We start from the raw sequence: 27,085 nt of genomic DNA, 5'->3' as shown, positions 1-27,085 counted from the left end.
TAATTGCGTCGTAATCTTTGCCAGAGACTTTTGTTCGTAGTCTAGCAGATACCCTTGCATCCGCAATGAGTTTTCAGTAAGGAGTATTTCCCACCCTTTTATAAATTCGCTATCTTCCTGATGAGAATTAGGAGTTATATTAACTCTCATCCCTCTATATACGATTTTTTGTTGGATGTACGTTTCTAGGCTGGCTGTTTCCCAAACGCCTCGGATATATCGTCTGTACGTTTTATTAATTTCTTTGAAGGCCTGAGCAACATCCAGACAGTCCACTGGTAGACTTTCAGTAGAGAACACCTTCCCTGCCTCTGCCAAAAACGCTTGGGTGGTTGTCGGATTTGAGAGAAAACCTGCCATTTATTTATTCCACCCCGATTGAGGTGTACTGTTGTCCCCCCTGTAGGTATATCTCTCCCCAGGTATTGGGAAATTAGTGGGATTTTGACCCTATTTTTTGAACTACAATTTCTGTACTTCCCCTTTAAGAGCAGGGATATGGTGTGTTAATCAACATACACTACTACTAATGTCCATTTGGACTGAATACCACCAATTTTCCTGCACCTACCTACTTAACTAAGACTTAACTTTTATTTCATATTAATTAATATTACTGGTGTGAATAGCAATTTTAGATTAAAAATTTCAGTGATCACTGGCCTTTATATGTCTGGTAGACCACCTTGTCAGGACTGTCATCTGACTAGGTAATGAGGGTTAATGCACACTTATGCCACCGGGTCGCGCGCTGCCTGTGTATTCAATATGCACTGTGCAACTCATTTCCCTAATAATACTAGGTCTCAGTGATTAGCTGTCATAAAACTTAGAGCTTCACGCTGCCCCCCGACATGTTTCGCCGTAACACGGCGTCTTCAGGGGTTAGGGCAGAGTGTGAGCGTGTCCTCCTCGCGGCTAGCTTATATAAGCTTCGTTTGTGACGTAGTTGCTAGGGGCCTCACTAGGGGGCGTGATCGAGAACCATAATTTAGAAGCTGATTGGATATACTGTGAGGTTCGGTCTGCTTGCGTCATAGGCACCGCCCCCCGACGTCATCTAGCTCCTATCTTCTTCCTTCACATTGGTCCGTGTCGTCGGGAAGCGCCTACTTTCGTCATAGCTCCGCCCACCTGACGTCAGCTACCTCCTTTTACCTCCTTCTAATTGGTCCTCATCGACAAATAATGCGGCGCATGTCCAGTAGGCTTGGATGTTTTCCGGTGCCTATGTCCGTGCGCATGCCCTCCGACTTAGTTCCCAGTCTCTTTCATACTCTAGATCCTATACTTGGGCTACGGCGCATGCTCACAGACTCAGGCTCCGGCTGTGGCGATATCTCTGTCCATGTCCTTCCCACTGCAAGTTCTCTTCTGGTGATATTTCTTCATATCATTTGTTATTCTTTATTTTACTTTCTGCCTTGCCTTTGCCATAGTTTTTATTGATGATCATCCACTTAGTTGGGCGTATTATTTCTTTGTATATTTCTCCTACTTTTACTCAGTCATAACTAGCTCTGGTATTAGTTTTTCGTCTTGAGATATCTCTCAACATCTCAATTTTTCCCTGCTAGTGACTGCCCCTAGATCTTACTTCTAGAATGATCCCCTATTCGGCCTAGTGTGTCTACCCACTGTCTTCTCCATTACTCCACATGTTTATTATTAATGAATACCATTATACTTTTACAGTACCTCCCTCTATTTAACTTAAAGTTGGGAGAAAAGAGGGGGGGGGGGGGGGGAGGGGGAGACTCTCAATACTAGGGACAGCATAATTGATGAGACCTAGGGGAAGGGGAGGGGGGCAGACACTCCATTTATCTAGTCCCATTTCTTAGGGTTGGCAGAATATATATCTATGGGTACTCCTGTACTCCAGAGACGGAAGCTAAGATGACCTTCCGTTATCTACCCTTTATACACTTCTACCTTCTGGTCTCAAAATGCCCCAGGCCTGATTAGTCCCATTCTATTACTTTATTTTTCTATTTCTATGATATCTCTCACTTTTATCCCCTAGTATAGTGTAACTCGTATATATATGCCTTACCTTGTATATTCACTATACAAGTTGTAAATGAGGTTTCCTAAAGTGGCCATTTTTCTCCAATAGGGGGTCCTTTGCTTTATTTTCATTTTGTCTTTTTTCAATAGATCTTCCCATAGAGGAGGTTGCTCTATTTTTTGTATACAAGATTATGTATTTTGCTATTTTAGTTATTAATAGTACTATTTTGTTTTTATTCTCTTTTTTCCTAGACGGGGATAATGATACCTACAGGAAGGATGAGTACGTGAACCCTTCGTTTAGTCCTCTCGGGGCTAGACTATTTAATAGGTAAATCCATTTGGTTTCTTCTTGTTGGAGTCTTCTGTCTATATCTCCTTTCCGCGGTCCTGATTTAATTTTCATCAGTCCCCAGAATTTAAAATCGGTGTCATGGTCCTTATGTTTTTCTCTCATATGTCTGGCCAGGCTGGTGTCCTCTCCTGTATTAATACTACTCAGATGTTTTGATATCCTTCTTTTCAACTCCTGGATAGTCTTCCCTACATATAGTTTGGGGCATTCGCAACTGATGACATATACGACCCCCTTTGTCTTACAATTAATGTAATCCCTGACTTCATAGTTTTTCCCATCCACTGGATTTGTGAAGGTTTTGGTAATTTTCATCTTGCTACAAAAGGTACAGTCTCCACAGGGGTATGATCCATTGTGGGACAGCCATGTAGTTTTTTTAGCTGTTTGATGGGATTGATAATGGCTATGAACCAGCTTTTCTTTTAGGTTCTGTCCTCTTCTGAATGTTATAGCTGGATATTTTGGTATTACTTGTTGTAGGTCTATATCGGCCTGCAAAATATGCCAATGGTGTTTCAGAATTGTTTGTATCGTGCTATGTTCTGTATCATACATTCCTATACACCGTATAATCCTCTCTCCCTCTTTTGTTTTTTTATTTGTCAACAGGTCCAATCTTTCTGTCCTTCTGGCTTTATTGTACGCTCGATGCAAGCATTTTTTGGAGTATCCCCTCTCATAGAATCGTAAGTATAATGTCCTACACTCTTTTTGGAATGCTTCCTCGGTGGAACAGTTCCGCCTAGCTCTGAGATACTGTCCCACCGGGATTCCTCTCTTGAGAGAGTCAGGATGGAAGCTTTGCCAGTGTAGCAGGTTATTTGTCGATGTTGCCTTCCGATGTATTTCGGTTTGGACTCTGCCGTCAGGTTGCAGGTTTATTTTTAAATCCAAGAAATTGAGGGTATTTTTATGTATTTCAGCTGTAAACTTCATACCAATCTGATTATCATTCAGTTGGCTTACAAAATCATAGAATTGTGCTTCAGTGTCATCCCAAAAAATCAAAATATCGTCGATATAACGACCCCAAAATAATATGTGTTGCGTGTATCTTTCCATAGTGTCCCTAAAAACTATACGATCTTCCCACCACCCTAAAAATAAATTAGCATAACTTGGTGCACAAATCGTGCCCATAGCGGTGCCAGTGACCTGTAAATAATATTTGCCGTTAAACATAAAGTAATTGTGCTCCAACAAAAACGTTAATAGTGAAATAACAAAACTATTGTGCTCATAATACTGTGTCCCTTTTGTATTCAAATAATATTGTGTTGCTTGTATGCCAAGTTGGTGTTGAATGCTGGTATAAAGCGCCTCAACATCAAGACTCGCTATGAGTGTATGTGAATTTACCTGGATTTCCTGCAACCTGACGACAGTATCCTTGGTGTCTCTAAGATACGACGGTAGTGTTTTGACAAATGGAGAAATAACCTGCTCCACATACTCACTGATGCTTTCGCATAAGCTTTGGTTACCCGAGACGATGGGTCTCCCTGGGATTGGTTCCCTTTGTTTGTGGATTTTTGGAATAGCGTAGAAGGTTGCTATGGTGGGTCGCGGTCTGTACATAATTTTATACTCTTCCTTGGTAATTAAATTACGATCCTTGGCATTCTTAAGAAGTTTTTTTAACTCTAGTACGTATTTTTCCGTGGGGTCTGTTCCTAGCTCCCTATAGGTGTTCCTCTCATTGAGGAGATCCATTATCATTTGTTCGTAGTCTTTTCTTTCCAGTAGGACAATATTTCCTCCTTTGTCCGAAGGTTTTATGACTAGGTTGTCATTATTCATTAGGTCTTTCATAGCTATTTGCTCTTCTGTAGTTAGATTGCTATACTTATTCCTTTTAGGGGCTCTGATTTTTTGCAAGTCCCTAGTGACAACATCCACAAACGTTTGAATGTTTGCGTATTTACCAAATGGGGGGGTGAATCTGGACTTGGGAGTTAAAGTGCTAAATGGTGGACTGGGGGCTATTATTTCACCTTCGCCTTCTCTCTGCAGCAGTTCTAGAGTTTCAACTGCTTCCCTCTCACGCTTTTGTGCATTAAGTTCCACTTGCTCACTGGAATTAAATTCCTTATGCAGCGCTAGTTTCCTAGCGAATAGGTTAATGTCCTTCACCCACAGGAAGCAGTTGAAATGTGGTGCTGGGGTAAAGGAGAGACCTTTTTGTATCAGACTGATATGCTCTGTTGTTAAATTTATCTTAGTTTTATTAATAATCTGCATTGTCCCTTCATCACTTCTATTTAATACTGCACTTGGGTCCATACTCCCCTCTATTGTCTGTGGTGCTCTTACTGTCACATTCTTTGATTGTAACCCCATTTTTCCCTGTCGCGTAATTGTATTCCCATTCCTAGTCCTAAAAAACCCCCCTGTGTCACGTTCTGAGGTTGTTGAACAGTATTTGTGGATACAGGTAAGGAGGATGATTGCGGATATTGTGGAAATTGTGAGTACTGTGCTTGCAGATTTTGCCCTGGGTCTTGATTTATTACCCATGTTGTGTTTCCAGTTGGATTTGGATTACTATTGGGGGTGGCGTTTCTTTGGGAGTTTTTTCTCTGTGAGTAGGGTAATTTGTTTTTAGATTTTCGTTTAGTATTTCCTGCTGTTTGAATGTTACTGCCCTCTACTTCAGAGGTTTCTGATTCAGATATGTCTGTATACTCTCTCCAGTTCTCCTTTTGTCTAAACGGAAATCGCCCCCCTTGTTTCCTAGGATAAATATTGCCAGTATCGAAATCCTTTTTATCTCGATTATATTTTCTATGTTTCCGTTCTTTGATCTCTCCCTGAAGGCTTTCTACGTTTCTTTGCAGCTTTAGTTCGTACTCCGCAAATTCCGGTTTAGTTCTAAATGTTTGGATCTCCTGAATCTCTTTTTGTAATTGCGTCGTAATCTTTGCCAGAGACTTTTGTTCGTAGTCTAGCAGATACCCTTGCATCCGCAATGAGTTTTCAGTAAGGAGTATTTCCCACCCTTTTATAAATTCGCTATCTTCCTGATGAGAATTAGGAGTTATATTAACTCTCATCCCTCTATATACGATTTTTTGTTGGATGTACGTTTCTAGGCTGGCTGTTTCCCAAACGCCTCGGATATATCGTCTGTACGTTTTATTAATTTCTTTGAAGGCCTGAGCAACATCCAGACAGTCCACTGGTAGACTTTCAGTAGAGAACACCTTCCCTGCCTCTGCCAAAAACGCTTGGGTGGTTGTCGGATTTGAGAGAAAACCTGCCATTTATTTATTCCACCCCGATTGAGGTGTACTGTTGTCCCCCCTGTAGGTATATCTCTCCCCAGGTATTGGGAAATTAGTGGGATTTTGACCCTATTTTTTGAACTACAATTTCTGTACTTCCCCTTTAAGAGCAGGGATATGGTGTGTTAATCAACATACACTACTACTAATGTCCATTTGGACTGAATACCACCAATTTTCCTGCACCTACCTACTTAACTAAGACTTAACTTTTATTTCATATTAATTAATATTACTGGTGTGAATAGCAATTTTAGATTAAAAATTTCAGTGATCACTGGCCTTTATATGTCTGGTAGACCACCTTGTCAGGACTGTCATCTGACTAGGTAATGAGGGTTAATGCACACTTATGCCACCGGGTCGCGCGCTGCCTGTGTATTCAATATGCACTGTGCAACTCATTTCCCTAATAATACTAGGTCTCAGTGATTAGCTGTCATAAAACTTAGAGCTTCACGCTGCCCCCCGACATGTTTCGCCGTAACACGGCGTCTTCAGGGGTTAGGGCAGAGTGTGAGCGTGTCCTCCTCGCGGCTAGCTTATATAAGCTTCGTTTGTGACGTAGTTGCTAGGGGCCTCACTAGGGGGCGTGATCGAGAACCATAATTTAGAAGCTGATTGGATATACTGTGAGGTTCGGTCTGCTTGCGTCATAGGCACCGCCCCCCGACGTCATCTAGCTCCTATCTTCTTCCTTCACATTGGTCCGTGTCGTCGGGAAGCGCCTACTTTCGTCATAGCTCCGCCCACCTGACGTCAGCTACCTCCTTTTACCTCCTTCTAATTGGTCCTCATCGACAAATAATGCGGCGCATGTCCAGTAGGCTTGGATGTTTTCCGGTGCCTATGTCCGTGCGCATGCCCTCCGACTTAGTTCCCAGTCTCTTTCATACTCTAGATCCTATACTTGAGCTACGGCGCATGCTCACAGACTCAGGCTCCGGCTGTGGCGATATCTCTGTCCATGTCCTTCCCACTGCAAGTTCTCTTCTGGTGATATTTCTTCATATCATTTGTTATTCTTTATTTTACTTTCTGCCTTGCCTTTGCCATAGTTTTTATTGATGATCATCCACTTAGTTGGGCGTATTATTTCTTTGTATATTCCTCCTACTTTTACTCAGTCATAACTAGCTCTGGTATTAGTTTTTCGTCTTGAGATATCTCTCAACATCTCAATTTTTCCCTGCTAGTGACTGCCCCTAGATCTTACTTCTAGAATGATCCCCTATTCGGCCTAGTGTGTCTACCCACTGTCTTCTCCATTACTCCACATGTTTATTATTAATGAATACCATTATACTTTTACAGTACCTCCCTCTATTTAACTTAAAGTTGGGAGAAAAGAGGGGGGGGGAGGGGGAGGGGGAGACTCTCAATACTAGGGACAGCATAATTGATGAGACCTAGGGGAAGGGGAGGGGGGCAGACACTCCATTTATCTAGTCCCATTTCTTAGGGTTGGCAGAATATATATCTATGGGTACTCCTGTACTCCAGAGACGGAAGCTAAGATGACCTTCCGTTATCTACCCTTTATACACTTCTACCTTCTGGTCTCAAAATGCCCCAGGCCTGATTAGTCCCATTCTATTACTTTATTTTTCTATTTCTATGATATCTCTCACTTTTATCCCCTAGTATAGTGTAACTCGTATATATATGCCTTACCTTGTATATTCACTATACAAGTTGTAAATGAGGTTTCCTAAAGTGGCCATTTTTCTCCAATAGGGGGTCCTTTGCTTTATTTTCATTTTGTCTTTTTTCAATAGATCTTCCCATAGAGGAGGTTGCTCTATTTTTTGTATACAAGATTATGTATTTTGCTATTTTAGTTATTAATAGTACTATTTTGTTTTTATTCTCTTTTTTCCTAGACGGGGATAATGATACCTACAGGAAGGATGAGTACGTGAACCCTTCGTTTAGTCCTCTCGGGGCTAGACTATTTAATAGGTAAATCCATTTGGTTTCTTCTTGTTGGAGTCTTCTGTCTATATCTCCTTTCCGCGGTCCTGATTTAATTTTCATCAGTCCCCAGAATTTAAAATCGGTGTCATGGTCCTTATGTTTTTCTCTCATATGTCTGGCCAGGCTGGTGTCCTCTCCTGTATTAATACTACTCAGATGTTTTGATATCCTTCTTTTCAACTCCTGGATAGTCTTCCCTACATATAGTTTGGGGCATTCGCAACTGATGACATATACGACCCCCTTTGTCTTACAATTAATGTAATCCCTGACTTCATAGTTTTTCCCATCCACTGGATTTGTGAAGGTTTTGGTAATTTTCATCTTGCTACAAAAGGTACAGTCTCCACAGGGGTATGATCCATTGTGGGACAGCCATGTAGTTTTTTTAGCTGTTTGATGGGATTGATAATGGCTATGAACCAGCTTTTCTTTTAGGTTCTGTCCTCTTCTGAATGTTATAGCTGGATATTTTGGTATTACTTGTTGTAGGTCTATATCGGCCTGCAAAATATGCCAATGGTGTTTCAGAATTGTTTGTATCGTGCTATGTTCTGTATCATACATTCCTATACACCGTATAATCCTCTCTCCCTCTTTTGTTTTTTTATTTGTCAACAGGTCCAATCTTTCTGTCCTTCTGGCTTTATTGTACGCTCGATGCAAGCATTTTTTGGAGTATCCCCTCTCATAGAATCGTAAGTATAATGTCCTACACTCTTTTTGGAATGCTTCCTCGGTGGAACAGTTCCGCCTAGCTCTGAGATACTGTCCCACCGGGATTCCTCTCTTGAGAGAGTCAGGATGGAAGCTTTGCCAGTGTAGCAGGTTATTTGTCGATGTTGCCTTCCGATGTATTTCGGTTTGGACTCTGCCGTCAGGTTGCAGGTTTATTTTTAAATCCAAGAAATTGAGGGTATTTTTATGTATTTCAGCTGTAAACTTCATACCAATCTGATTATCATTCAGTTGGCTTACAAAATCATAGAATTGTGCTTCAGTGTCATCCCAAAAAATCAAAATATCGTCGATATAACGACCCCAAAATAATATGTGTTGCGTGTATCTTTCCATAGTGTCCCTAAAAACTATACGATCTTCCCACCACCCTAAAAATAAATTAGCATAACTTGGTGCACAAATCGTGCCCATAGCGGTGCCAGTGACCTGTAAATAATATTTGCCGTTAAACATAAAGTAATTGTGCTCCAACAAAAACGTTAATAGTGAAATAACAAAACTATTGTGCTCATAATACTGTGTCCCTTTTGTATTCAAATAATATTGTGTTGCTTGTATGCCAAGTTGGTGTTGAATGCTGGTATAAAGCGCCTCAACATCAAGACTCGCTATGAGTGTATGTGAATTTACCTGGATTTCCTGCAACCTGACGACAGTATCCTTGGTGTCTCTAAGATACGACGGTAGTGTTTTGACAAATGGAGAAATAACCTGCTCCACATACTCACTGATGCTTTCGCATAAGCTTTGGTTACCCGAGACGATGGGTCTCCCTGGGATTGGTTCCCTTTGTTTGTGGATTTTTGGAATAGCGTAGAAGGTTGCTATGGTGGGTCGCGGTCTGTACATAATTTTATACTCTTCCTTGGTAATTAAATTACGATCCTTGGCATTCTTAAGAAGTTTTTTTAACTCTAGTACGTATTTTTCCGTGGGGTCTGTTCCTAGCTCCCTATAGGTGTTCCTCTCATTGAGGAGATCCATTATCATTTGTTCGTAGTCTTTTCTTTCCAGTAGGACAATATTTCCTCCTTTGTCCGAAGGTTTTATGACTAGGTTGTCATTATTCATTAGGTCTTTCATAGCTATTTGCTCTTCTGTAGTTAGATTGCTATACTTATTCCTTTTAGGGGCTCTGATTTTTTGCAAGTCCCTAGTGACAACATCCACAAACGTTTGAATGTTTGCGTATTTACCAAATGGGGGGGTGAATCTGGACTTGGGAGTTAAAGTGCTAAATGGTGGACTGGGGGCTATTATTTCACCTTCGCCTTCTCTCTGCAGCAGTTCTAGAGTTTCAACTGCTTCCCTCTCACGCTTTTGTGCATTAAGTTCCACTTGCTCACTGGAATTAAATTCCTTATGCAGCGCTAGTTTCCTAGCGAATAGGTTAATGTCCTTCACCCACAGGAAGCAGTTGAAATGTGGTGCTGGGGTAAAGGAGAGACCTTTTTGTATCAGACTGATATGCTCTGTTGTTAAATTTATCTTAGTTTTATTAATAATCTGCATTGTCCCTTCATCACTTCTATTTAATACTGCACTTGGGTCCATACTCCCCTCTATTGTCTGTGGTGCTCTTACTGTCACATTCTTTGATTGTAACCCCATTTTTCCCTGTCGCGTAATTGTATTCCCATTCCTAGTCCTAAAAAACCCCCCTGTGTCACGTTCTGAGGTTGTTGAACAGTATTTGTGGATACAGGTAAGGAGGATGATTGCGGATATTGTGGAAATTGTGAGTACTGTGCTTGCAGATTTTGCCCTGGGTCTTGATTTATTACCCATGTTGTGTTTCCAGTTGGATTTGGATTACTATTGGGGGTGGCGTTTCTTTGGGAGTTTTTTCTCTGTGAGTAGGGTAATTTGTTTTTAGATTTTCGTTTAGTATTTCCTGCTGTTTGAATGTTACTGCCCTCTACTTCAGAGGTTTCTGATTCAGATATGTCTGTATACTCTCTCCAGTTCTCCTTTTGTCTAAACGGAAATCGCCCCCCTTGTTTCCTAGGATAAATATTGCCAGTATCGAAATCCTTTTTATCTCGATTATATTTTCTATGTTTCCGTTCTTTGATCTCTCCCTGAAGGCTTTCTACGTTTCTTTGCAGCTTTAGTTCGTACTCCGCAAATTCCGGTTTAGTTCTAAATGTTTGGATCTCCTGAATCTCTTTTTGTAATTGCGTCGTAATCTTTGCCAGAGACTTTTGTTCGTAGTCTAGCAGATACCCTTGCATCCGCAATGAGTTTTCAGTAAGGAGTATTTCCCACCCTTTTATAAATTCGCTATCTTCCTGATGAGAATTAGGAGTTATATTAACTCTCATCCCTCTATATACGATTTTTTGTTGGATGTACGTTTCTAGGCTGGCTGTTTCCCAAACGCCTCGGATATATCGTCTGTACGTTTTATTAATTTCTTTGAAGGCCTGAGCAACATCCAGACAGTCCACTGGTAGACAACCTCAGAACGTGACACAGGGGGGTTTTTTAGGACTAGGAATGGGAATACAATTACGCGACAGGGAAAAATGGGGTTACAATCAAAGAATGTGACAGTAAGAGCACCACAGACAATAGAGGGGAGTATGGACCCAAGTGCAGTATTAAATAGAAGTGATGAAGGGACAATGCAGATTATTAATAAAACTAAGATAAATTTAACAACAGAGCATATCAGTCTGATACAAAAAGGTCTCTCCTTTACCCCAGCACCACATTTCAACTGCTTCCTGTGGGTGAAGGACATTAACCTATTCGCTAGGAAACTAGCGCTGCATAAGGAATTTAATTCCAGTGAGCAAGTGGAACTTAATGCACAAAAGCGTGAGAGGGAAGCAGTTGAAACTCTAGAACTGCTGCAGAGAGAAGGCGAAGGTGAAATAATAGCCCCCAGTCCACCATTTAGCACTTTAACTCCCAAGTCCAGATTCACCCCCCCATTTGGTAAATACGCAAACATTCAAACGTTTGTGGATGTTGTCACTAGGGACTTGCAAAAAATCAGAGCCCCTAAAAGGAATAAGTATAGCAATCTAACTACAGAAGAGCAAATAGCTATGAAAGACCTAATGAATAATGACAACCTAGTCATAAAACCTTCGGACAAAGGAGGAAATATTGTCCTACTGGAAAGAAAAGACTACGAACAAATGATAATGGATCTCCTCAATGAGAGGAACACCTATAGGGAGCTAGGAACAGACCCCACGGAAAAATACGTACTAGAGTTAAAAAAACTTCTTAAGAATGCCAAGGATCGTAATTTAATTACCAAGGAAGAGTATAAAATTATGTACAGACCGCGACCCACCATAGCAACCTTCTACGCTATTCCAAAAATCCACAAACAAAGGGAACCAATCCCAGGGAGACCCATCGTCTCGGGTAACCAAAGCTTATGCGAAAGCATCAGTGAGTATGTGGAGCAGGTTATTTCTCCATTTGTCAAAACACTACCGTCGTATCTTAGAGACACCAAGGATACTGTCGTCAGGTTGCAGGAAATCCAGGTAAATTCACATACACTCATAGCGAGTCTTGATGTTGAGGCGCTTTATACCAGCATTCAACACCAACTTGGCATACAAGCAACACAATATTATTTGAATACAAAAGGGACACAGTATTATGAGCACAATAGTTTTGTTATTTCACTATTAACGTTTTTGTTGGAGCACAATTACTTTATGTTTAACGGCAAATATTATTTACAGGTCACTGGCACCGCTATGGGCACGATTTGTGCACCAAGTTATGCTAATTTATTTTTAGGGTGGTGGGAAGATCGTATAGTTTTTAGGGACACTATGGAAAGATACACGCAACACATATTATTTTGGGGTCGTTATATCGACGATATTTTGATTTTTTGGGATGACACTGAAGCACAATTCTATGATTTTGTAAGCCAACTGAATGATAATCAGATTGGTATGAAGTTTACAGCTGAAATACATAAAAATACCCTCAATTTCTTGGATTAAAAAAAAAAAAAAAAAAAACCTGCAACCTGACGGCAGAGTCCAAACCGAAATACATCGGAAGGCAACATCGACAAATAACCTGCTACACTGGCAAAGCTTCCATCCTGACTCTCTCAAGAGAGGAATCCCGGTGGGACAGTATCTCAGAGCTAGGCGGAACTGTTCCACCGAGGAAGCATTCCAAAAAGAGTGTAGGACATTATACTTACGATTCTATGAGAGGGGATACTCCAAAAAATGCTTGCATCGAGCGTACAATAAAGCCAGAAGGACAGAAAGATTGGACCTGTTGACAAATAAAAAAACAAAAGAGGGAGAGAGGATTATACGGTGTATAGGAATGTATGATACAGAACATAGCACGATACAAACAATTCTGAAACACCATTGGCATATTTTGCAGGCCGATATAGACCTACAACAAGTAATACCAAAATATCCAGCTATAACATTCAGAAGAGGACAGAACCTAAAAGAAAAGCTGGTTCATAGCCATTATCAATCCCATCAAACAGCTAAAAAAACTACATGGCTGTCCCACAATGGATCATACCCCTGTGGAGACTGTACCTTTTGTAGCAAGATGAAAATTACCAAAACCTTCACAAATCCAGTGGATGGGAAAAACTATGAAGTCAGGGATTACATTAATTGTAAGACAAAGGGGGTCGTATATGTCATCAGTTGCGAATGCCCCAAACTATATGTAGGGAAGACTATCCAGGAGTTGAAAAGAAGGATATCAAAACATCTGAGTAGTATTAATACAGGAGAGGACACCAGCCTGGCCAGACATATGAGAGAAAAACATAAGGACCATGACACCGATTTTAAATTCTGGGGACTGATGAAAATTAAATCAGGACCGCGGAAAGGAGATATAGACAGAAGACTCCAACAAGAAGAAACCAAATGGATTTACCTATTAAATAGTCTAGCCCCGAGAGGACTAAACGAAGGGTTCACGTACTCATCCTTCCTGTAGGTATCATTATCCCCGTCTAGGAAAAAAGAGAATAAAAACAAAATAGTACTATTAATAACTAAAATAGCAAAATACATAATCTTGTATACAAAAAATAGAGCAACCTCCTCTATGGGAAGATCTATTGAAAAAAGACAAAATGAAAATAAAGCAAAGGACCCCCTATTGGAGAAAAATGGCCACTTTAGGAAACCTCATTTACAACTTGTATAGTGAATATACAAGGTAAGGCATATATATACGAGTTACACTATACTAGGGGATAAAAGTGAGAGATATCATAGAAATAGAAAAATAAAGTAATAGAATGGGACTAATCAGGCCTGGGGCATTTTGAGACCAGAAGGTAGAAGTGTATAAAGGGTAGATAACGGAAGGTCATCTTAGCTTCCGTCTCTGGAGTACAGGAGTACCCATAGATATATATTCTGCCAACCCTAAGAAATGGGACTAGATAAATGGAGTGTCTGCCCCCCTCCCCTTCCCCTAGGTCTCATCAATTATGCTGTCCCTAGTATTGAGAGTCTCCCCCTCCCCCTCCCCCCCCCTCTTTTCTCCCAACTTTAAGTTAAATAGAGGGAGGTACTGTAAAAGTATAATGGTATTCATTAATAATAAACATGTGGAGTAATGGAGAAGACAGTGGGTAGACACACTAGGCCGAATAGGGGATCATTCTAGAAGTAAGATCTAGGGGCAGTCACTAGCAGGGAAAAATTGAGATGTTGAGAGATATCTCAAGACGAAAAACTAATACCAGAGCTAGTTATGACTGAGTAAAAGTAGGAGGAATATACAAAGAAATAATACGCCCAACTAAGTGGATGATCATCAATAAAAACTATGGCAAAGGCAAGGCAGAAAGTAAAATAAAGAATAACAAATGATATGAAGAAATATCACCAGAAGAGAACTTGCAGTGGGAAGGACATGGACAGAGATATCGCCACAGCCGGAGCCTGAGTCTGTGAGCATGCGCCGTAGCCCAAGTATAGGATCTAGAGTATGAAAGAGACTGGGAACTAAGTCGGAGGGCATGCGCACGGACATAGGCACCGGAAAACATCCAAGCCTACTGGACATGCGCCGCATTATTTGTCGATGAGGACCAATTAGAAGGAGGTAAAAGGAGGTAGCTGACGTCAGGTGGGCGGAGCTATGACGAAAGTAGGCGCTTCCCGACGACACGGACCAATGTGAAGGAAGAAGATAGGAGCTAGATGACGTCGGGGGGCGGTGCCTATGACGCAAGCAGACCGAACCTCACAGTATATCCAATCAGCTTCTAAATTATGGTTCTCGATCACGCCCCCTAGTGAGGCCCCTAGCAACTACGTCACAAACGAAGCTTATATAAGCTAGCCGCGAGGAGGACACGCTCACACTCTGCCCTAACCCCTGAAGACGCCGTGTTACGGCGAAACATGTCGGGGGGCAGCGTGAAGCTCTAAGTTTTATGACAGCTAATCACTGAGACCTAGTATTATTAGGGAAATGAGTTGCACAGTGCATATTGAATACACAGGCAGCGCGCGACCCGGTGGCATAAGTGTGCATTAACCCTCATTACCTAGTCAGATGACAGTCCTGACAAGGTGGTCTACCAGACATATAAAGGCCAGTGATCACTGAAATTTTTAATCTAAAATTGCTATTCACACCAGTAATATTAATTAATATGAAATAAAAGTTAAGTCTTAGTTAAGTAGGTAGGTGCAGGAAAATTGGTGGTATTCAGTCCAAATGGACATTAGTAGTAGTGTATGTTGATTAACACACCATATCCCTGCTCTTAAAGGGGAAGTACAGAAATTGTAGTTCAAAAAATAGGGTCAAAATCCCACTAATTTCCCAATACCTGGGGAGAGATATACCTACAGGGGGGACAACAGTACACCTCAATCGGGGTGGAATAAATAAATGGCAGGTTTTCTCTCAAATCCGACAACCACCCAAGCGTTTTTGGCAGAGGCAGGGAAGGTGTTCTCTACTGAAAGTCTACCAGTGGACTGTCTGGATGTTGCTCAGGCCTTCAAAGAAATTAATAAAACGTACAGACGATATATCCGAGGCGTTTGGGAAACAGCCAGCCTAGAAACGTACATCCAACAAAAAATCGTATATAGAGGGATGAGAGTTAATATAACTCCTAATTCTCATCAGGAAGATAGCGAATTTATAAAAGGGTGGGAAATACTCCTTACTGAAAACTCATTGCGGATGCAAGGGTATCTGCTAGACTACGAACAAAAGTCTCTGGCAAAGATTACGACGCAATTACAAAAAGAGATTCAGGAGATCCAAACATTTAGAACTAAACCGGAAGTTGCGGAGTACGAACTAAAGCTGCAAAGAAACGTGGAAAGCCTTCAGGGAGAGATCAAAGAACGGAAACATAGAAAATATAATCGAGATAAAAAGGATTTCGATACTGGCAATATTTATCCTAGGAAACAAGGGGGGCGATTTCCGTTTAGACAAAAGGAGAACTGGAGAGAGTATACAGACATATCTGAATCAGAAACCTCTGAAGTAGAGGGCAGTAACATTCAAACAGCAGGAAATACTAAACGAAAATCTAAAAACAAATTACCCTACTCACAGAGAAAAAACTCCCAAAGAAACGCCACCCCCAATAGTAATCCAAATCCAACTGGAAACACAACATGGGTAATAAATCAAGACCCAGGGCAAAATCTGCAAGCACAGTACTCACAATTTCCACAATATCCGCAATCATCCTCCTTACCTGTATCCACAAATACTGTTCAACAACCTCAGAACGTGACACAGGGGGGTTTTTTAGGACTAGGAATGGGAATACAATTACGCGACAGGGAAAAATGGGGTTACAATCAAAGAATGTGACAGTAAGAGCACCACAGACAATAGAGGGGAGTATGGACCCAAGTGCAGTATTAAATAGAAGTGATGAAGGGACAATGCAGATTATTAATAAAACTAAGATAAATTTAACAACAGAGCATATCAGTCTGATACAAAAAGGTCTCTCCTTTACCCCAGCACCACATTTCAACTGCTTCCTGTGGGTGAAGGACATTAACCTATTCGCTAGGAAACTAGCGCTGCATAAGGAATTTAATTCCAGTGAGCAAGTGGAACTTAATGCACAAAAGCGTGAGAGGGAAGCAGTTGAAACTCTAGAACTGCTGCAGAGAGAAGGCGAAGGTGAAATAATAGCCCCCAGTCCACCATTTAGCACTTTAACTCCCAAGTCCAGATTCACCCCCCCATTTGGTAAATACGCAAACATTCAAACGTTTGTGGATGTTGTCACTAGGGACTTGCAAAAAATCAGAGCCCCTAAAAGGAATAAGTATAGCAATCTAACTACAGAAGAGCAAATAGCTATGAAAGACCTAATGAATAATGACAACCTAGTCATAAAACCTTCGGACAAAGGAGGAAATATTGTCCTACTGGAAAGAAAAGACTACGAACAAATGATAATGGATCTCCTCAATGAGAGGAACACCTATAGGGAGCTAGGAACAGACCCCACGGAAAAATACGTACTAGAGTTAAAAAAACTTCTTAAGAATGCCAAGGATCGTAATTTAATTACCAAGGAAGAGTATAAAATTATGTACAGACCGCGACCCACCATAGCAACCTTCTACGCTATTCCAAAAATCCACAAACAAAGGGAACCAATCCCAGGGAGACCCATCGTCTCGGGTAACCAAAGCTTATGCGAAAGCATCAGTGAGTATGTGGAGCAGGTTATTTCTCCATTTGTCAAAACACTACCGTCGTATCTTAGAGACACCAAGGATACTGTCGTCAGGTTGCAGGAAATCCAGGTAAATTCACATACACTCATAGCGAGTCTTGATGTTGAGGCGCTTTATACCAGCATTCAACACCAACTTGGCATACAAGCAACACAATATTATTTGAATACAAAAGGGACACAGTATTATGAGCACAATAGTTTTGTTATTTCACTATTAACGTTTTTGTTGGAGCACAATTACTTTATGTTTAACGGCAAATATTATTTACAGGTCACTGGCACCGCTATGGGCACGATTTGTGCACCAAGTTATGCTAATTTATTTTTAGGGTGGTGGGAAGATCGTATAGTTTTTAGGGACACTATGGAAAGATACACGCAACACATATTATTTTGGGGTCGTTATATCGACGATATTTTGATTTTTTGGGATGACACTGAAGCACAATTCTATGATTTTGTAAGCCAACTGAATGATAATCAGATTGGTATGAAGTTTACAGCTGAAATACATAAAAATACCCTCAATTTCTTGGATTTAAAAATAAACCTGCAACCTGACGGCAGAGTCCAAACCGAAATACATCGGAAGGCAACATCGACAAATAACCTGCTACACTGGCAAAGCTTCCATCCTGACTCTCTCAAGAGAGGAATCCCGGTGGGACAGTATCTCAGAGCTAGGCGGAACTGTTCCACCGAGGAAGCATTCCAAAAAGAGTGTAGGACATTATACTTACGATTCTATGAGAGGGGATACTCCAAAAAATGCTTGCATCGAGCGTACAATAAAGCCAGAAGGACAGAAAGATTGGACCTGTTGACAAAATAAAAAAACAAAAGAGGGAGAGAGGATTATACGGTGTATAGGAATGTATGATACAGAACATAGCACGATACAAACAATTCTGAAACACCATTGGCATATTTTGCAGGCCGATATAGACCTACAACAAGTAATACCAAAATATCCAGCTATAACATTCAGAAGAGGACAGAACCTAAAAGAAAAGCTGGTTCATAGCCATTATCAATCCCATCAAACAGCTAAAAAAACTACATGGCTGTCCCACAATGGATCATACCCCTGTGGAGACTGTACCTTTTGTAGCAAGATGAAAATTACCAAAACCTTCACAAATCCAGTGGATGGGAAAAACTATGAAGTCAGGGATTACATTAATTGTAAGACAAAGGGGGTCGTATATGTCATCAGTTGCGAATGCCCCAAACTATATGTAGGGAAGACTATCCAGGAGTTGAAAAGAAGGATATCAAAACATCTGAGTAGTATTAATACAGGAGAGGACACCAGCCTGGCCAGACATATGAGAGAAAAACATAAGGACCATGACACCGATTTTAAATTCTGGGGACTGATGAAAATTAAATCAGGACCGCGGAAAGGAGATATAGACAGAAGACTCCAACAAGAAGAAACCAAATGGATTTACCTATTAAATAGTCTAGCCCCGAGAGGACTAAACGAAGGGTTCACGTACTCATCCTTCCTGTAGGTATCATTATCCCCGTCTAGGAAAAAAGAGAATAAAAACAAAATAGTACTATTAATAACTAAAATAGCAAAATACATAATCTTGTATACAAAAAATAGAGCAACCTCCTCTATGGGAAGATCTATTGAAAAAAGACAAAATGAAAATAAAGCAAAGGACCCCCTATTGGAGAAAAATGGCCACTTTAGGAAACCTCATTTACAACTTGTATAGTGAATATACAAGGTAAGGCATATATATACGAGTTACACTATACTAGGGGATAAAAGTGAGAGATATCATAGAAATAGAAAAATAAAGTAATAGAATGGGACTAATCAGGCCTGGGGCATTTTGAGACCAGAAGGTAGAAGTGTATAAAGGGTAGATAACGGAAGGTCATCTTAGCTTCCGTCTCTGGAGTACAGGAGTACCCATAGATATATATTCTGCCAACCCTAAGAAATGGGACTAGATAAATGGAGTGTCTGCCCCCCTCCCCTTCCCCTAGGTCTCATCAATTATGCTGTCCCTAGTATTGAGAGTCTCCCCCTCCCCCTCCCCCCCCCCCTCTTTTCTCCCAACTTTAAGTTAAATAGAGGGAGGTACTGTAAAAGTATAATGGTATTCATTAATAATAAACATGTGGAGTAATGGAGAAGACAGTGGGTAGACACACTAGGCCGAATAGGGGATCATTCTAGAAGTAAGATCTAGGGGCAGTCACTAGCAGGGAAAAATTGAGATGTTGAGAGATATCTCAAGACGAAAAACTAATACCAGAGCTAGTTATGACTGAGTAAAAGTAGGAGGAATATACAAAGAAATAATACGCCCAACTAAGTGGATGATCATCAATAAAAACTATGGCAAAGGCAAGGCAGAAAGTAAAATAAAGAATAACAAATGATATGAAGAAATATCACCAGAAGAGAACTTGCAGTGGGAAGGACATGGACAGAGATATCGCCACAGCCGGAGCCTGAGTCTGTGAGCATGCGCCGTAGCCCAAGTATAGGATCTAGAGTATGAAAGAGACTGGGAACTAAGTCGGAGGGCATGCGCACGGACATAGGCACCGGAAAACATCCAAGCCTACTGGACATGCGCCGCATTATTTGTCGATGAGGACCAATTAGAAGGAGGTAAAAGGAGGTAGCTGACGTCAGGTGGGCGGAGCTATGACGAAAGTAGGCGCTTCCCGACGACACGGACCAATGTGAAGGAAGAAGATAGGAGCTAGATGACGTCGGGGGGCGGTGCCTATGACGCAAGCAGACCGAACCTCACAGTATATCCAATCAGCTTCTAAATTATGGTTCTCGATCACGCCCCCTAGTGAGGCCCCTAGCAACTACGTCACAAACGAAGCTTATATAAGCTAGCCGCGAGGAGGACACGCTCACACTCTGCCCTAACCCCTGAAGACGCCGTGTTACGGCGAAACATGTCGGGGGGCAGCGTGAAGCTCTAAGTTTTATGACAGCTAATCACTGAGACCTAGTATTATTAGGGAAATGAGTTGCACAGTGCATATTGAATACACAGGCAGCGCGCGACCCGGTGGCATAAGTGTGCATTAACCCTCATTACCTAGTCAGATGACAGTCCTGACAAGGTGGTCTACCAGACATATAAAGGCCAGTGATCACTGAAATTTTTAATCTAAAATTGCTATTCACACCAGTAATATTAATTAATATGAAATAAAAGTTAAGTCTTAGTTAAGTAGGTAGGTGCAGGAAAATTGGTGGTATTCAGTCCAAATGGACATTAGTAGTAGTGTATGTTGATTAACACACCATATCCCTGCTCTTAAAGGGGAAGTACAGAAATTGTAGTTCAAAAAATAGGGTCAAAATCCCACTAATTTCCCAATACCTGGGGAGAGATATACCTACAGGGGGGACAACAGTACACCTCAATCGGGGTGGAATAAATAAATGGCAGGTTTTCTCTCAAATCCGACAACCACCCAAGCGTTTTTGGCAGAGGCAGGGAAGGTGTTCTCTACTGAAAGTCTACCAGTGGACTGTCTGGATGTTGCTCAGGCCTTCAAAGAAATTAATAAAACGTACAGACGATATATCCGAGGCGTTTGGGAAACAGCCAGCCTAGAAACGTACATCCAACAAAAAATCGTATATAGAGGGATGAGAGTTAATATAACTCCTAATTCTCATCAGGAAGATAGCGAATTTATAAAAGGGTGGGAAATACTCCTTACTGAAAACTCATTGCGGATGCAAGGGTATCTGCTAGACTACGAACAAAAGTCTCTGGCAAAGATTACGACGCAATTACAAAAAGAGATTCAGGAGATCCAAACATTTAGAACTAAACCGGAAGTTGCGGAGTACGAACTAAAGCTGCAAAGAAACGTAGAAAGCCTTCAGGGAGAGATCAAAGAACGGAAACATAGAAAATATAATCGAGATAAAAAGGATTTCGATACTGGCAATATTTATCCTAGGAAACAAGGGGGGCGATTTCCGTTTAGACAAAAGGAGAACTGGAGAGAGTATACAGACATATCTGAATCAGAAACCTCTGAAGTAGAGGGCAGTAACATTCAAACAGCAGGAAATACTAAACGAAAATCTAAAAACAAATTACCCTACTCACAGAGAAAAAACTCCCAAAGAAACGCCACCCCCAATAGTAATCCAAATCCAACTGGAAACACAACATGGGTAATAAATCAAGACCCAGGGCAAAATCTGCAAGCACAGTACTCACAATTTCCACAATATCCGCAATCATCCTCCTTACCTGTATCCACAAATACTGTTCAACAACCTCAGAACGTGACACAGGGGGGTTTTTTAGGACTAGGAATGGGAATACAATTACGCGACAGGGAAAAATGGGGTTACAATCAAAGAATGTGACAGTAAGAGCACCACAGACAATAGAGGGGAGTATGGACCCAAGTGCAGTATTAAATAGAAGTGATGAAGGGACAATGCAGATTATTAATAAAACTAAGATAAATTTAACAACAGAGCATATCAGTCTGATACAAAAAGGTCTCTCCTTTACCCCAGCACCACATTTCAACTGCTTCCTGTGGGTGAAGGACATTAACCTATTCGCTAGGAAACTAGCGCTGCATAAGGAATTTAATTCCAGTGAGCAAGTGGAACTTAATGCACAAAAGCGTGAGAGGGAAGCAGTTGAAACTCTAGAACTGCTGCAGAGAGAAGGCGAAGGTGAAATAATAGCCCCCAGTCCACCATTTAGCACTTTAACTCCCAAGTCCAGATTCACCCCCCCATTTGGTAAATACGCAAACATTCAAACGTTTGTGGATGTTGTCACTAGGGACTTGCAAAAAATCAGAGCCCCTAAAAGGAATAAGTATAGCAATCTAACTACAGAAGAGCAAATAGCTATGAAAGACCTAAGGAATAATGACAACCTAGTCATAAAACCTTCGGACAAAGGAGGAAATATTGTCCTAGTGGAAAGAAAAGACTACGAACAAATGATAATGGATCTCCTCAATGAGAGGAACACCTATAGGGAGCTAGGAACAGACCCCACGGAAAAATACGTACTAGAGTTAAAAAAACTTCTTAAGAATGCCAAGGATCGTAATTTAATTACCAAGGAAGAGTATAAAATTATGTACAGACCGCGACCCACCATAGCAACCTTCTACGCTATTCCAAAAATCCACAAACAAAGGGAACCAATCCCAGGGAGACCCATCGTCTCGGGTAACCAAAGCTTATGCGAAAGCATCAGTGAGTATGTGGAGCAGGTTATTTCTCCATTTGTCAAAACACTACCGTCGTATCTTAGAGACACCAAGGATACTGTCGTCAGGTTGCAGGAAATCCAGGTAAATTCACATACACTCATAGCGAGTCTTGATGTTGAGGCGCTTTATACCAGCATTCAACACCAACTTGGCATACAAGCAACACAATATTATTTGAATACAAAAGGGACACAGTATTATGAGCACAATAGTTTTGTTATTTCACTATTAACGTTTTTGTTGGAGCACAATTACTTTATGTTTAACGGCAAATATTATTTACAGGTCACTGGCACCGCTATGGGCACGATTTGTGCACCAAGTTATGCTAATTTATTTTTAGGGTGGTGGGAAGATCGTATAGTTTTTAGGGACACTATGGAAAGATACACGCAACACATATTATTTTGGGGTCGTTATATCGACGATATTTTGATTTTTTGGGATGACACTGAAGCACAATTCTATGATTTTGTAAGCCAACTGAATGATAATCAGATTGGTATGAAGTTTACAGCTGAAATACATAAAAATACCCTCAATTTCTTGGATTTAAAAATAAACCTGCAACCTGACGGCAGAGTCCAAACCGAAATACATCGGAAGGCAACATCGACAAATAACCTGCTACACTGGCAAAGCTTCCATCCTGACTCTCTCAAGAGAGGAATCCCGGTGGGACAGTATCTCAGAGCTAGGCGGAACTGTTCCACCGAGGAAGCATTCCAAAAAGAGTGTAGGACATTATACTTACGATTCTATGAGAGGGGATACTCCAAAAAATGCTTGCATCGAGCGTACAATAAAGCCAGAAGGACAGAAAGATTGGACCTGTTGACAAAATAAAAAAACAAAAGAGGGAGAGAGGATTATACGGTGTATAGGAATGTATGATACAGAACATAGCACGATACAAACAATTCTGAAACACCATTGGCATATTTTGCAGGCCGATATAGACCTACAACAAGTAATACCAAAATATCCAGCTATAACATTCAGAAGAGGACAGAACCTAAAAGAAAAGCTGGTTCATAGCCATTATCAATCCCATCAAACAGCTAAAAAAACTACATGGCTGTCCCACAATGGATCATACCCCTGTGGAGACTGTACCTTTTGTAGCAAGATGAAAATTACCAAAACCTTCACAAATCCAGTGGATGGGAAAAACTATGAAGTCAGGGATTACATTAATTGTAAGACAAAGGGGGTCGTATATGTCATCAGTTGCGAATGCCCCAAACTATATGTAGGGAAGACTATCCAGGAGTTGAAAAGAAGGATATCAAAACATCTGAGTAGTATTAATACAGGAGAGGACACCAGCCTGGCCAGACATATGAGAGAAAAACATAAGGACCATGACACCGATTTTAAATTCTGGGGACTGATGAAAATTAAATCAGGACCGCGGAAAGGAGATATAGACAGAAGACTCCAACAAGAAGAAACCAAATGGATTTACCTATTAAATAGTCTAGCCCCGAGAGGACTAAACGAAGGGTTCACGTACTCATCCTTCCTGTAGGTATCATTATCCCCGTCTAGGAAAAAAGAGAATAAAAACAAAATAGTACTATTAATAACTAAAATAGCAAAATACATAATCTTGTATACAAAAAATAGAGCAACCTCCTCTATGGGAAGATCTATTGAAAAAAGACAAAATGAAAATAAAGCAAAGGACCCCCTATTGGAGAAAAATGGCCACTTTAGGAAACCTCATTTACAACTTGTATAGTGAATATACAAGGTAAGGCATATATATACCAGTTACACTATACTAGGGGATAAAAGTGAGAGATATCATAGAAATAGAAAAATAAAGTAATAGAATGGGACTAATCAGGCCTGGGGCATTTTGAGACCAGAAGGTAGAAGTGTATAAAGGGTAGATAACGGAAGGTCATCTTAGCTTCCGTCTCTGGAGTACAGGAGTACCCATAGATATATATTCTGCCAACCCTAAGAAATGGGACTAGATAAATGGAGTGTCTGCCCCCCTCCCCTTCCCCTAGGTCTCATCAATTATGCTGTCCCTAGTATTGAGAGTCTCCCCCTCCCCCTCCCCCCCCCCTCTTTTCTCCCAACTTTAAGTTAAATAGAGGGAGGTACTGTAAAAGTATAATGGTATTCATTAATAATAAACATGTGGAGTAATGGAGAAGACAGTGGGTAGACACACTAGGCCGAATAGGGGATCATTCTAGAAGTAAGATCTAGGGGCAGTCACTAGCAGGGAAAAATTGAGATGTTGAGAGATATCTCAAGACGAAAAACTAATACCAGAGCTAGTTATGACTGAGTAAAAGTAGGAGGAATATACAAAGAAATAATACGCCCAACTAAGTGGATGATCATCAATAAAAACTATGGCAAAGGCAAGGCAGAAAGTAAAATAAAGAATAACAAATGATATGAAGAAATATCACCAGAAGAGAACTTGCAGTGGGAAGGACATGGACAGAGATATCGCCACAGCCGGAGCCTGAGTCTGTGAGCATGCGCCGTAGCCCAAGTATAGGATCTAGAGTATGAAAGAGACTGGGAACTAAGTCGGAGGGCATGCGCACGGACATAGGCACCGGAAAACATCCAAGCCTACTGGACATGCGCCGCATTATTTGTCGATGAGGACCAATTAGAAGGAGGTAAAAGGAGGTAGCTGACGTCAGGTGGGCGGAGCTATGACGAAAGTAGGCGCTTCCCGACGACACGGACCAATGTGAAGGAAGAAGATAGGGGGGCGATTTCCGTTAAAATTTGGTTCACAAAGATCTTGGGCAGGTGTTTTCATCAATGTTAAACCCTTTGGGATTTTATCACATTCTATATATCTCCTCAAGGTTTTCATTTCTCATCTCTGTCTTAGTTGTCTGAGTAAAAGGGTTTCCAGGTCTTTAAAGATATATTTCATAAACAGCTCACTGTCAGTTTGACTATTATCCAATGGATTAAAAGTCAAAATATCAACTTTCTGACGTTTGCTCTCAATATGACTCCAAATGTCCATGGTATCTGGACACAATGTACTTGCTTCGCCGAGTGAAAAAAACAATATAGATAAAAAGCAAAATGTGAAGCTGCACCAATGTGTCAGATAGCCAAAGCGTGGTGCTCACAGCTGGATACTTTCACCCACTCTACATGAAAAATTGTATATAAAGTAACAACTGGGCACTTACTGACATATGGGTTTGTTGAAAGCAATTTATTGATACAAATAGATAATGATATAGTAAAAATATAAAAACAATAGAGATGGTTAAGTAGATTGCGCAAATATCATGCTGTGCAAAAGCTGAATGGTAGCAGCAATCCTATATCATAAAGTCCTCCAATAATCAGGAAAGGTGGTCCTTAAAGGAAACCTGTCACCAGGATTTTGTGCATAGAGCTGGGGACATGGGCTGCTAGATGCCTGCTAGCACATCTGCAATACCCAGTCCCCATAGCTCTGTGTGCTTTTATTGTGTTAAAAAAACGTTTTGATCAATATGCAAATGAACCTGATATGTGTCCTGTGTCCGGAGATGAGTCCTGCGGAAAGGAGCCCAGCACCGCCCGCGTCCTCCGAATCTCCTCCTTGCTGGCTGACGTCACAGAGCTGGAGCGCTGAAATCTTGCGATATTTTTATTTTATTTTTTATTGAGGTAGGTAGCCCCCAAAATATTGGGACAAATAAAAAAAAAGAAAACAAAGAATCATTGCACTTGACTTGAGTACAAGAATGTATGTTTGATGGGGGTATAAATGTCTATTCTGCACAAGGTACAGACAAGTCTTGTGGGATCCAAGCCTGGTTCATTTTAATATTTGCGGATCGCCCCCCTTGTTCATTTTAATATTTGCGGATCCACGGATCCGCAAAACACGGACACCGCGGATCCGCAAAACACGGACACCGGCAATGTGCTTTCCCCATTTTGCGGATCCGCACATTGCCAAGAATAGGACATGTTCAATAGGCTCTACAAAAAACGCAGTGTTCGCCCGATCAGGCCTGATCTTGTGCGCACACTTGCGTTCAGTCCGCCCCACCGCAGTGACAGAAATGTTTTTTTTCTGATCACTGCAAAAACACCGTAAAATCGCTGCGGCTCTATAAAAAGATCACTTTTGAGGGGCATGGCGAGTTCATAGAAGATTCTTTTTTTTTTGTCACAAGTTAGCGGAAATAGATTTTTTTTTTTATTGTTTTTTTGTTTTTTCTTACAAAGTCTCATATTCCACTAACTTGTGACAAAAAATAAAATCTCACATGAACTCACCATACCCCTCACGGAATCCAAATGCGTAAAAATTTTTTGACATTTATATTCCAGACTTCTTCTCACGCTTTAGGGCCCCTAAAATGCCAGGGCAGTATAAATACCCCACATGTGACACCATTTTGGAAAGAAGACACCCCAAGGTATTTCGTGAGGGGCATGGCGAGTTCATGTAAAATTTTATTTTTTGTCACAAGTTAGTGGAATATGAGACTTTGTAAGAGGAAAAAAATAATAATAATAAAAACATTTTCCGCTAACTTGTGCCCAAAAAAATATTCTAGGAACTCGCCATGCCCCTCTCGGAATACCTTGGGGTGTCTTCTTTCCAAAATGGGGTCACTTGTGGGGTATTTATACTGCCCTGGCATTTTAGGGGACCTAAAGCGTGAGAAGTAGTTTGGAATCCAAATGCGTAAAAAATGCCCTGTGAAATCGTAAAGATTCTCA

The sequence above is a fragment of the Bufo bufo genome, chromosome 2 (genome assembly GCF_905171765.1).
Source record: "Bufo bufo chromosome 2, aBufBuf1.1, whole genome shotgun sequence".
Lineage (NCBI taxonomy): Eukaryota > Metazoa > Chordata > Amphibia > Anura > Bufonidae > Bufo > Bufo bufo.
Note: the sequence above shows the minus strand (reverse complement) of the source record.